Source organism: Lytechinus variegatus, chromosome 1, assembly GCF_018143015.1.
Source record: "Lytechinus variegatus isolate NC3 chromosome 1, Lvar_3.0, whole genome shotgun sequence".
NCBI lineage: Eukaryota > Metazoa > Echinodermata > Echinoidea > Temnopleuroida > Toxopneustidae > Lytechinus > Lytechinus variegatus.
Window position 1 is genome coordinate 23,023,991 of NC_054740.1, and position 11,685 is coordinate 23,035,675.

At 36.0% G+C, this 11,685-nt stretch overlaps 1 long non-coding RNA gene across 1 annotated transcript; it reads left to right on the forward strand.

The window, feature by feature from the left end:
* The first annotated feature begins 4,351 nt into the window (after positions 1-4,351).
* Positions 4,352-10,241, forward strand: LOC121409473. The gene is made up of 2 exons (XR_005969163.1): positions 4,352-4,557; positions 8,717-10,241. It is a non-coding gene; the product is annotated as an uncharacterized LOC121409473 (long non-coding RNA).
* The last annotated feature ends 1,444 nt before the right edge of the window (positions 10,242-11,685 follow it).

The window sequence follows — 11,685 nt, forward strand, 5'->3', positions numbered from 1 at the left end:
GATTATGTTAGAATTACACCTAAACGCATGAAGCCAATTTTGCAGTCATTTTTATCATGAATATGATGATAAGTATCTCACTCAACAAATATTTCGAACTGAAAATTTTTGAAAATCAGACCTAAAGAGGGGCATTTTAAGGCTTGTTTCTAGAAATTCCCTAAGACCATACATATTTCACTTACCAAATGATGCGAGCGCGAAGCGCGAGCTGAATTTTTTTTATATTGAGACCAGAAAAGGGGACATTTTAAGGACTGTTTCAGGAATTCATGAAGAGCAGACACATCCCACCAATCCACTAATGCGAACGTAAGCACAGTCAGTAAATGTTTAATATCCAGACCTTAAAAGATGGCAATCACTTTAAGTAGTCATGAAAAAGAAGCATATATCACTACATAGCGCAATGATAATTCCGGTGAAATGCGAGGAAATGTATTTGGTGTATAATTTACATATTTTAGTACAAAAGAATACATATATCAACAGACAATGCGAACACCAGGAATGATGAACACACAGGCCTAAGCAAATTATATTTTATCAAAATTATTTAAAAAATCATTCTTATATGATATATAATATAACATAATTAAATGATATACAATCATTTCTTCTCCCCCCCCCCACTATGTTTCTCTTTCTTTCTCCCTCTTTTTCTCATTTTCTCTGGGGGTTTTTTTGCCAGCCGATTAGGGGGCACGTGCCCCCCCCCCCCGTATAGTTACGCCACTGATTCTGAGCAATTAATGTTTGGAATCATGAACAAGATGCTTTAATATGTAACTAAATAATTACTGTTAGGGACTGTTTGCAGGCTCGGTGTAAAAATGGCAGAGATAAAAATGGCAGAGATAAAAATGGCAGAGATAAAAATGGCAGAGGTAAAAATGGCAGAGATAAAAATGGCAGAGATAAAAATGGCAGAGATAAAAATGGCACAGGTAAAAATGGCAGAGATAAAAATGGCAGAGGTAAAAATGGCAGAGATAAAAATGGCAGAGGTAAAAATGGCAAAGGTAAAAATGGCAGAGGTAAAAATGGCAGAGGTAAAAATGGCAGAGGTAATAATGGCAGAGGTAAAAATGGCAGAGGTAAAAATGGCAGAGGTAAAAATGGTAGAGGTAAAATTAGCAGAGGTAAAAATGGCAGAGGTAATAATGGCAGAGGTAATAATGGCAGAGGTAAAAATGGCAGAGGTAAAAATGGCAGAGGTAAAAATGGCAGAGGTAATAATCAAAGATTAAAAAAGCTATACTGTTATATTTTAATGATGACGTCATTTGCGAGTAGCTTTCCCATATTTGGTGTATAGAAAATATTAATGAAAAATGTAATTTTCTAGAAAAAAATCCAAATGTTTTTTTTTATCTTCAGTATATATCAAGAGACAAATCATTTCACTGACGCTCCTGAAATATTTTTTTAAAACAATTATGAACCATTTTAGTGCATAAAATGTCATGGGGCAGCTTCCCATATATGACGTCAAACCCTTTGGGAACCTGGCATCCATTTATAGTAGAGTAAATACTGGCATTCAAGGGCCATGTGATAAAGTGACTCGTGAACAATAATTGTATCATTTACATTTAACGTATCACATTAATCAGGAGCAGATCTAGGATTTTCCAGGGGGGCACATTTTCCTGAAAAATGACACGCAAAACAGTTTTCCACCTACTAACTCGTCCACAAAAATAATTAGCAAGCAGAAAAGGGTCTCGCTTAAAAAAGGGGGCACACTTGAGTTAGCATATTTGCTAAGATTTTAATTGTACCTCTCAAGGGGGGCTGGCACGGGCCAGCTGTGCCCCATGGATCCGCCAATGACATCAATATCTATTCATCATGATCCATCATGATATGGAAATTTAAAAAATACTTTCATTACAGAATGTTCAGTTATTTTTTATCCAGTTTAAATAATTAAAGTAGTTCGACGTAGACCCGAACTTGTTCGTTTCAGAGGGTTAGTGGCTGCACACATTGGTGTTTACATTTTAAGAAAAATCGTTGGGTTTGTATGTAAAGCGTTGTTCTGCTTACGAGCTTAAAATCCTTTCATCATGCAGTCATTAATTGAAATCATTTTGGCAAGAAAATGCTTGAGTTTAGTTATATAATATATAAATTGTATTATATTATAAATTATATAATATATATAATATAATATAGTATAGATCTTAAATGACGAAAAACAACATAATATTTAATCAGTTGTTATAGGCCATTTCGTCGACAAGAGTCCGGTCATGGATGATAATTATTATCTTTATCATCTGACCTGTGCCATTTTTACCTCTGCCATTATTACCTCTGCCATTATTACCTCTGCCATTTTTACCTCTGCCATTATTACCTCTGCCATTTTTACCTCTGCCATTATTACCTCTGCCATTTTTACCTCTGCTAATTTTACCTCTACCATTTTTACCTCTGCCATTATTACCTCTGCCATTTTTACCTCTGCCATTTTTACCTCTGCCATTATTACCTCTGCCATTTTTACCTCTGCCATTATTACCTCTGCCATTTTTACCTCTGCCGTTTTTACCTCTGCCATTTTTACCTCTGCCATTTTTACCTTTGCCATTTTTACCTCTGCCATTTTTACCTCTGCCATTTTTACCTCTGCCATTTTTACCTCTGCCATTTTTACCTCTGCCATTTTTACCTTTGCCATTTTTACCTCTGCCATTATTACCTCTGCCATTTTTACCTCTGCCATTATTACCTCTGCCATTTTTACCTCTGCCATTTTTACCTCTGCCATTTTTACCTCTGCCATTATTACCTCTGCCATTTTTACCTCTGCCATTATTACCTCTGCCATTTTTACCTCTGCCATTTTTACCTGGCACCTGTTTGGCTTTATCCGTGAAAACAATCAAATAATGCGAGCGCGAAAGTGAGCTTAAAAATTTTTGATACTCCGACCTTCAAAAAATTGAAATTCTTAGCACTTTTGGTAATCAATAGTCGGATATATCATGTAACTAGAGAATCGCGGCGACTGCGTACTGCGAGAGGAAAAACATGAGATGTAGACATCAAACGGGACACTCTTCATATTTTTAATCATGAAAAGGTGATTGGGTGTCTTCCTATAATGCGAACGCGACGCACGAGCTGTTTTTTTTTATATTGTTTATATTATAAGACCTGAAAAACTGGACATGTTAAGCACTTTTTGTAATTACGAATATGATGTATGGATGGATATATTTACCAGTTAATGCGAGCGCAAAGCGCGAGTCAAAATTTTGGATAAACTATTAAGTCAATGGAATTTTTAGTTGTTTGTTATAGAATTAATAGAACTTCGATAGATGTACTCACCAATCAAATGCGAACGCGCAGTGCTGGCGTAGCACGAGCAGAAAAAAAATCGATATTCAGGTTATAAAACGAAACATTTTAAAAATCTCTTTGTAAATTAATAATTTTGTAATTCGAACTAAGCAATGAAAGCTCGATGTCCGAGCTAGCTATCTTATGTATACTTACTCAGAACTGGATATTTTAAGCTCCATTTCAGCCTATTGAGCAATATATGCAATAGCAGATGCAATTCAAGCGCGAGCAAAAATACATTGTGACATTAATTTTTTTATCTTCCCCTCACCTTCTTTTATTTACTCTTCTTCCTCCTAATATTTTCCTCTTTTTTTCTCCACTCCGTTTCCTTCCAATTGTTTTTTCTTTCCCTCTTTTTTTTCCTCTTGCGTAGCCAATAGGAGGGGCGGCTCCGGCTTGGGCCCCCTGGATCCGTGTATTTACGAAGACATGTATAGAACTGCTTCACCGAAATAATGCAAAAGTTGGGAATGTCATACATAAGCTTTTTTATCCTTTGTCAATTTTTGAAGAAATCGTCAGTGGGTTTTTTTTCGACCTGATTACATGTATTCTTTACATTATTTCTTGCCTGCGCTGTCATGGAAAATATCCTTTATATTTGTATTAATTACACGTTTACGTATTCTTGTCATTTATCATATCATCTTAAGACTATTATGATATGTCTTACCTGAAGCAAAGTATACAAAACACTTCGGTATTACGAAATGAATTATTACTGATTCGTACCTTTTATTTTCAAATTGAGTCTTCCAAAATTTCCCAAACTTAAGTGAATTATTGTTTAATATCTTATCAAATTATTTCATTTCATTACTTGTTTTTCTCTTCTGTGCATAAAAAAATGAATAGACATGGAGCGTTGAATTGTGTTGAAACGACATTGACGGAGACAATCACTACAAGTCCATTAACAAATCGACGCATGATAAAACGACAATTATTGTCGTGCATTGGGGCGAAACATGAACACACAATGGGCGGGAAATTTTGAATATCTGGGTGGAGCAGGCAAGAGTGCACAGCAATCAACAACAGCATCGGTGTACGTGTATTAAATGCCGAGAGAAGTGACATGCTCTTCAATAACAAGACATCCGACATAATCCCTGATAGTATACTACTGCGTAAGAGTCAGAAGAAAGAACTTCAGGAGGTGATTTGGGGAAGCATTAGTTTGGTGGTAGCCAGGTAAGTTATATAATTGTCGTAATATTCAGTATTAAAAACTTTTAAACATGTTTCACAATCAAAGAAACACACGTTTGCCGTAGCTAGGAGGCTCTTTGCACGCTGAATTAATTTGGGGATAATAATGACAATTTTTTCCATGTTATTTTCTTTAATTCAAAATATCCATATTGTACAGTGACACCATTGATACCAGTGAAGTCAAAGCATATGATGACATATAATTTGCCTAGATCTAGATCAAAGTGTATATGCCAGTTGTAATGCAGAGTTAAGGACAAATTGGTAAGATTAAAATTGGCTTTTTAAGTTTTTGCTGACGGAATTAGGTTGTGGCACAGCTTGTTGTCAGGAGCAGGGCCTTATGATTAAAAGGGGGGTTACAATGTAGGCCTCAATGACGCTCCCGTCGGGAAAATGGAGACAAGTGCGCAGGAGGAGTCTGAGGAAGTGGGGAAAGATAAGAATGAAAAGAAATGAGAAAAGAAGAAAGAAAAGGAGACATACACGAAAAATGAAAGAAAATTCAAGAAAGAAGCAAAGAGAGAAAAAACATCTTTCCCAGGAAGAGTTTGCTTATAACCATGGACCTATTTGTGATAGGTCCATGGTTTAACCAACTTTTGCGACAGCCATCAGTTATAGGGTTAGGGTCAAGATTTTGCAGCAGCAGGTGGCTGTCGCAACAGGAACTTTTTCCAAAGGGAAGGAGAGAGAGGAGGGGAATGGTCTGGACTTTACATATCTTAAGCACTTTTGTAGGCCTAATCATTAACAGGATAGGCATCCGACTAAACAATAATTGAGAGCGGTGTTGGCTCACGCGTCTGCCCGTCGAACCAAAGATCGTGGGTTCGAGTCCACCCCGGGCGGATGACTGAAGCCAGTGCGTTGTGTGTAAACGTCTCTCCCATGTTTCATAGATGCACGCTATGTTACAATGGAAAACACTCCGTCCCTCGGTTAGGACGTTAAATGGAGGAGAGTCACCACCTTTGCACGTTAAGAACCCACTGCACTATTCGTATAAGAGTATAGGGGTAACCCCGGTGTAGTGGTCCACCTGCATCCCCCCAATCAGTTATGTCGGGAGGAGAGACCTGCGGGTCATAGTGATTCAGTTCGCTTTTCGCCTCCCAGGCACAGGTGACGCCAAACAAATAATAATAATAATAATTGATGGGAGCGCGAAGCAACAGAAATGTTATTATTATCATTGTTACCTTAAGAGGGAGTTTTGTTATGTGCTGGGACTCGTGATGATTATCTCATCAATCAAATGATGCGTCCTGAAAAAAAGCGACATTTGGCCGATCTGAAAAACTCGACAGTCCTCACGTTTTATGCCTTTATCAAGAACTACCTGTAGGCCTATAGGTAGTATTTAATAAACAATTTTATCTGGGAGCGCGATCTCGAGCTGAACTTTTTTTCAATTTTAAAATAAAGAGGACATTGTATTCACACTTTGTAGTCATGAACATGATGCGTATACCATGTATACAATGCGAAGCGCTGAAAATATTTTATATGGCAGGCCTATATACAGACATGAAAAGTGGGACATTCAAGGATTTTTGTGGGAATTCACGAAGAGTATAAGCCCAGCGTACATTGCTTATGAAGTAATACTAATAATGCAGGAAATAAACATTTGAATATGAATATGTTTACGATTAGCGTGTGAAAGTTACATTGTGCAACCCTGATTTCTTTTATTTCTATGCATGTAAGCTTTGATGACATTAAATAGGCTAAACACGTAAGTAGGTATATATGACATATTGAAATAAAACCTGCGGATATACTGATCGTAAAGATTTAGTCCTCTCCCATATAACCAAAGCTACAAGAACAAATTATTCATGTTATTCTCACAATTAGGGCATTTTATATGAACTCATTTTACCAAAAAGCTACAAAGTGACGAATGAACTCCCATAGATCTAATCAAGGGGAAAATAACCTCAACCTGCACAGCTGTATATAGACACCATATTTTTTGCACATGTAGCTTTTTATACTTAATTGAAAATAATAAATTGTACCAAGACCTATTTTCTGGGAATCACATTCGGTGTAAATATTATAGTTTCATATAAATTCCATGTTCTTTATTCTGCAGAATGTTGTCCGATAAGCCGGTCTCTGTGTGCTCTATTGATTGAACCTTGTCAATCATTATTTTCCATCAGAATATATGTGCGAATATTTCAGTTTGTGCATAAAAATTATGATGCTGGAATAAATTTGAATTACTGAACGTCTTCGCAATACAGGCTGAATGAACTTTGACAACAGGGCAAAGAGGTCTCTATTCTCTGGGTCAGTGTCGGTTTTGGGTCTTATCTGCCATTGTGCTATACCATTTGGTAATTGTTCATTATTTTGCCAGAATTATCAGGAAGGATGGTGTCAAAAATCTTTGCAGCCATTCCATGTATCGAAAGTGCACCCGAGGCTTCAAATTTCAAGTTAAACCAATCGATGAAGAATATTTATTTTTGGCTAGGTACATGTCCAAGAGGTGTAAATCTGATTTTTCACTGCCTTTTACCAACAATTGACCTAGATACACGATCCTAAAGAGATGTATTTTTGTAACTTTTTTAATGACACTAATAATAAAAACGTGTTCACTGTATATATTCACCATTTTTGTATAATATCAGGGGCGGATCCAGCTTTCGCCAATAGGGGGGGGGGCGAAAAATATTTTCATCAACATTTTTCTCGCTTGGCCGCTATAATCTGTTTTTGATTGGTTTTTCACGGGGTAGTCCTAACTAAAGACTGAAGTTTTAAGTATATGTTAGTTTTAACACGATAAGGTATCTCATGTGGTCTTAATATATAATGCGAGCGCGAAGCGCGTGCTATATTCTTTGATATTTTATGTCCTTAGAACTGAAGATTCTGAGCAGTTTTTATAATCATGAACAAAAATAAGTATCCGACTAAACAATGCGAGCGCGAGCTGAAAATTTATTATAGTAACGTGAAAATGGACTAAATTAGGACTGTTTTTAGTGATTAATAAAGAGGATACAATTATCACCAATTAAATAATGAGAGTGCGAAGCGCGAGCTAAAAAAATTGATATTCCGACCTGAAAACTGGACAGTTCAAGCGCGTTTTTATTTAAATAAAGAACAAGCTGTGTGTCTCAAACAATTAAATGCGAGCGCGAAGCATGAGCTATTTTTTTTTATATACTGACATGATAAAGGAGCATTTTGACAAATTTCGGAAAGAATTTCCAAAGAGGATAGATATCTCACAAATCAAACAATGCGAGCGCGCAGCGCGAGCTGAAAATGTTGATATAACAGTTTGTATAAATCAAACAAAATAATGAAAGCTTGATGGGCGAGCTAAAATATTGTTTGCAAATTGATTTTAGAACTGGATATATGAAGTGTCATTTAATCCTATTGAATGGGATTCATTACACAGGCAATGCGAGCGCGAAGCGCGAGGGAAAATTTTTATATAAAGTCTATTTTCCAATTCTTCCCCTCACCTTTTTCTTGTTTCCTTTCGGGGTCGGGCCGGCCGTTAAATGAAGAGGCTGTAAATTACACATTATGGGTATAATACCTCATTTTTACTTTTCTTTCTGTTTTTCGTAGTTACTATCAAGATAAAGGGTACACTTTTCCTGCAGGTTGTCAAAAAATAGGGGGGCGGGGGCCGGCTCGGCCCCCTCCTGGATCCGCGCCTGTATATCTTACAGCTATTTTAACTTCACACTTTGTTTTTTGCACTTTAACAAAAAAAATCTAGGGAGTATCTTCTTAGGAAATTACAGACAAATACAGTAAGGTCAGGAATCTGCAATAGTGTCCCGTCACGCGAGTCACTAACAAATTTAAATGCTTGGGATCGCATCAAGATGTTGCTCAAACGCTCAACGCGTTTCGCATACTCCTTCGGGATTGTTATTTTTTTTTTAGGAATGGCAAGAACTGGCGGCCGCGGTATAGTTCCAACTTTCGACCAATCAGACTGATGATAGGATCGGGAAAAGGTCAACATAAAGAATCGAATTGAGGCTGTTTAAAAGAAGGAAAAGTCATTTTTGTTGTTTCAGATTACATTATAAGAAGAGAAATGATTTATGACTGTTTCACTTATTCTTTTTCTATTTTCCATCAGTGCGAGAATGAACGTGGTGTCGACCAATTAGACTTCTACCTACCCTATGCGTGTTTATCCTGAGCCACGTAGTTGGAAAGAGGATATGAGCCTACACTCGAGTGAAGCGGTCGTCACCATCCACATGCGGCCAGGTCAGCAAGAAACGGTGCAGAAGCTGATCAGGAGATGATGGCGGCCTGGATGGCGTGTCAGCTGGATAGCAGATTGTTGCTTAGGATGAGTCCAGCCTTATCTTGTGATGAGATGAGGTCAGACGTCGCCGGAGCCGTCGATGTGGACCCGCAGTTTTACCATGAGCTAGAAGAGGATGATGCTTCAGCCGACGATGTGCTCATCAGCCGACGATGAGAACCATGCGGATACCATCGAAAGTTCACCCGATAGAGTTTCATCATGATGATGAGTGGTGATCAAGGATCCAGTTGGTTTTCTGCCGGCCTGGGTTCAAGGAACTTAAAGTTATACATGACGGAAATGTTCTCGAGGTCGCGAGGGTTGTTTTACAATTAAGATGATTTTAAGGCATATACGTTCATTATACAAAGAAACGCGTGTATTGTATAACCTCATGTCAAGTTCTTCGGCACTACCTAGCTTACAAGTGAATAATGATACGTTACTTCACAAGCTTAATTTCTGGTATTCAGGGCAAAATTACTGTCCCATTTTGTTTTTCCCCAATATTAATTCAGCGCAAATAATAATTTATTAGATAAATCCGATTGTTTGAAAAGATATGAAAGCCCATACAGAAATTACAGACTACCTTATTATTTGTGCAACTTTTAACCAAACATGCGGTATTCTCTCCAAAATGCCCCTTCAAATTCGGGAATTTTTCGCACAATTTTACTTTACTTGTTTATGATATTCATGTCTCTATTTTTTTCTCTTTGCCTCTTCATTGAGGATTTATTGTTTCAAAATATTTACATAGGAATAACTTTTTTTCATGAGTCAAATGATATAACATTTATAACAGGAATTACATTATATCAATAATTTTCTTGACCTCTAATACACAGAATTGTTTAGATCCGTAATGATTTAAATAAAACTTCAAATATGAAACAAATTCCGTGATCAATCTCTTATTGCCATGATTTAGAGTTTGAAGGTTGCATTTTACATAATGATTACAAACTGGGCAACATTGATCATCAAATTAATAAGATCAAACTTAGGTTGTATATTTTGTACCCATTAACAATGTTTTCATAGTGATCACCATTTCTTCTTTGAAAATAAAATAAATCATCCTCGATATGATTTTCCAATAAACTTTCATCTTTTTTCCCCAAAAACAGAAAATGGCAAATGGTTTCGATTTCATTACAGATTTCGCATTGATTTGTATTTACAACTTTCCACTTGAACAAATTGTCTCTAAAAGGTAATATTTTATGTAACAGTCATAAATAAACAGTAAATTGCTTAATTTTTCAATCTTTTATCTTTTTTAATTTAAAATTAAGGATATGTCTCTATGAACACTTTTACTTATATGCAACAAACTTAGGATTAGTGAAGAAAAACAAAACAAATTTTATATTCTGATTGTAAAACAGCCCTCAAGGGATTCAATACCAACCAAATCAGGAGAGCAGAGTCATCAACATTTTTTGTCAGATCCGATAACTTTCATAGATTATGATAGGCTGAGAAGCACTTTTACTATGGTAACTGATAAATCACACTTGTTGGATAAAACATATCCGACAAGTATTTTCATGAAACGCTCCCCAGTCCATCTTCCTTCTACTTATTCGGCAACTTTGATTATATAATTTTATGTTAGTGGCTTTTTCAGACAAAATAATGTAAAAAAAAAAAAAAAAGATCGTTACAAAACCTATTTTGCGTGCGGGTAAATTTGCATTTTATACATTGCCTGTATTTTGATTCTGACTAAAATCTTGTATAGTTTGAAGATTCTTGGGATATTCCCATGCTGTAACGTAAAGTATCCGACATGATAGACTAAAGAAAGAGGAGACATTCGGTCATTTTGTTCGTCAATGTCATCTAAATTAAGTTGTTTTTTGGGGGGTAGAAATACTGCATGTGACCCACGGTGAAGTCAATATAGACTTAATTAATGAACAATGTTTTGCTTTACTTTCTCACATGATTCTCCCTAAAAGTTGCATAATTTCAACCCCAACCCACCCCCCCCCCCCCCGGTCTATTTTTTCCATTTCATAGGCATAATCGAAGTCAGTGTTTTTAGCATTATAAACGTGGAACGTTAATGTTAGCCTACCTGATAGCGGCAATTTTTATAGAGGGGCGCACTCAAAAGAGAAAGGAAAGGAGAAATGAAGAAAGGTGAGAATCTTTATAATAGACCTACATCATTTTGGTTTAAAGCAAAATGTTTAAAATGAAACATTTAAAGTTTTAAATTTGACCTTTGATTTAGCTCGGTCACTTATTTTCCTTCCAACGTGTTTTATTCTTTTTTGGTTTTAAGAAGATATTACAGCACCTGTAAAGTTTAAACATTCGTTATACCGTTGTTGAGACTTACATCATTTCTCAATTTCGTATAATATACTCCCAATAAGACTGCATTAAGTGTATTTGGGGGCAAAAAAAAACAAAAACAAGTCCGAACCAACAGATAGTAGGTTTAATTAGAGAAAATTAAAAAACATAATGCTGAAATTTCATAAAAATTGGATGTAAAATAAAGTTATGACATCACAAATTTTCGCTTATAAATTTTCACAAAACAATAGCCACCACGGGGATCATAATGGTATCACAATGTTAATTTGTATTTTAATTTCGTGAAACATAGACTATTTCAATTTCTGCAGATTTGACAATAAGAAATCATCTTAATTGTATAATGTATTGCAAATTTGCAGTCCCATACATTCAAAGAGAAATAAAACCTTGTTTCATGAGAAAAAAATATGCAGATAATGATTTCACGATTCCCATAATGATAATGAAATACA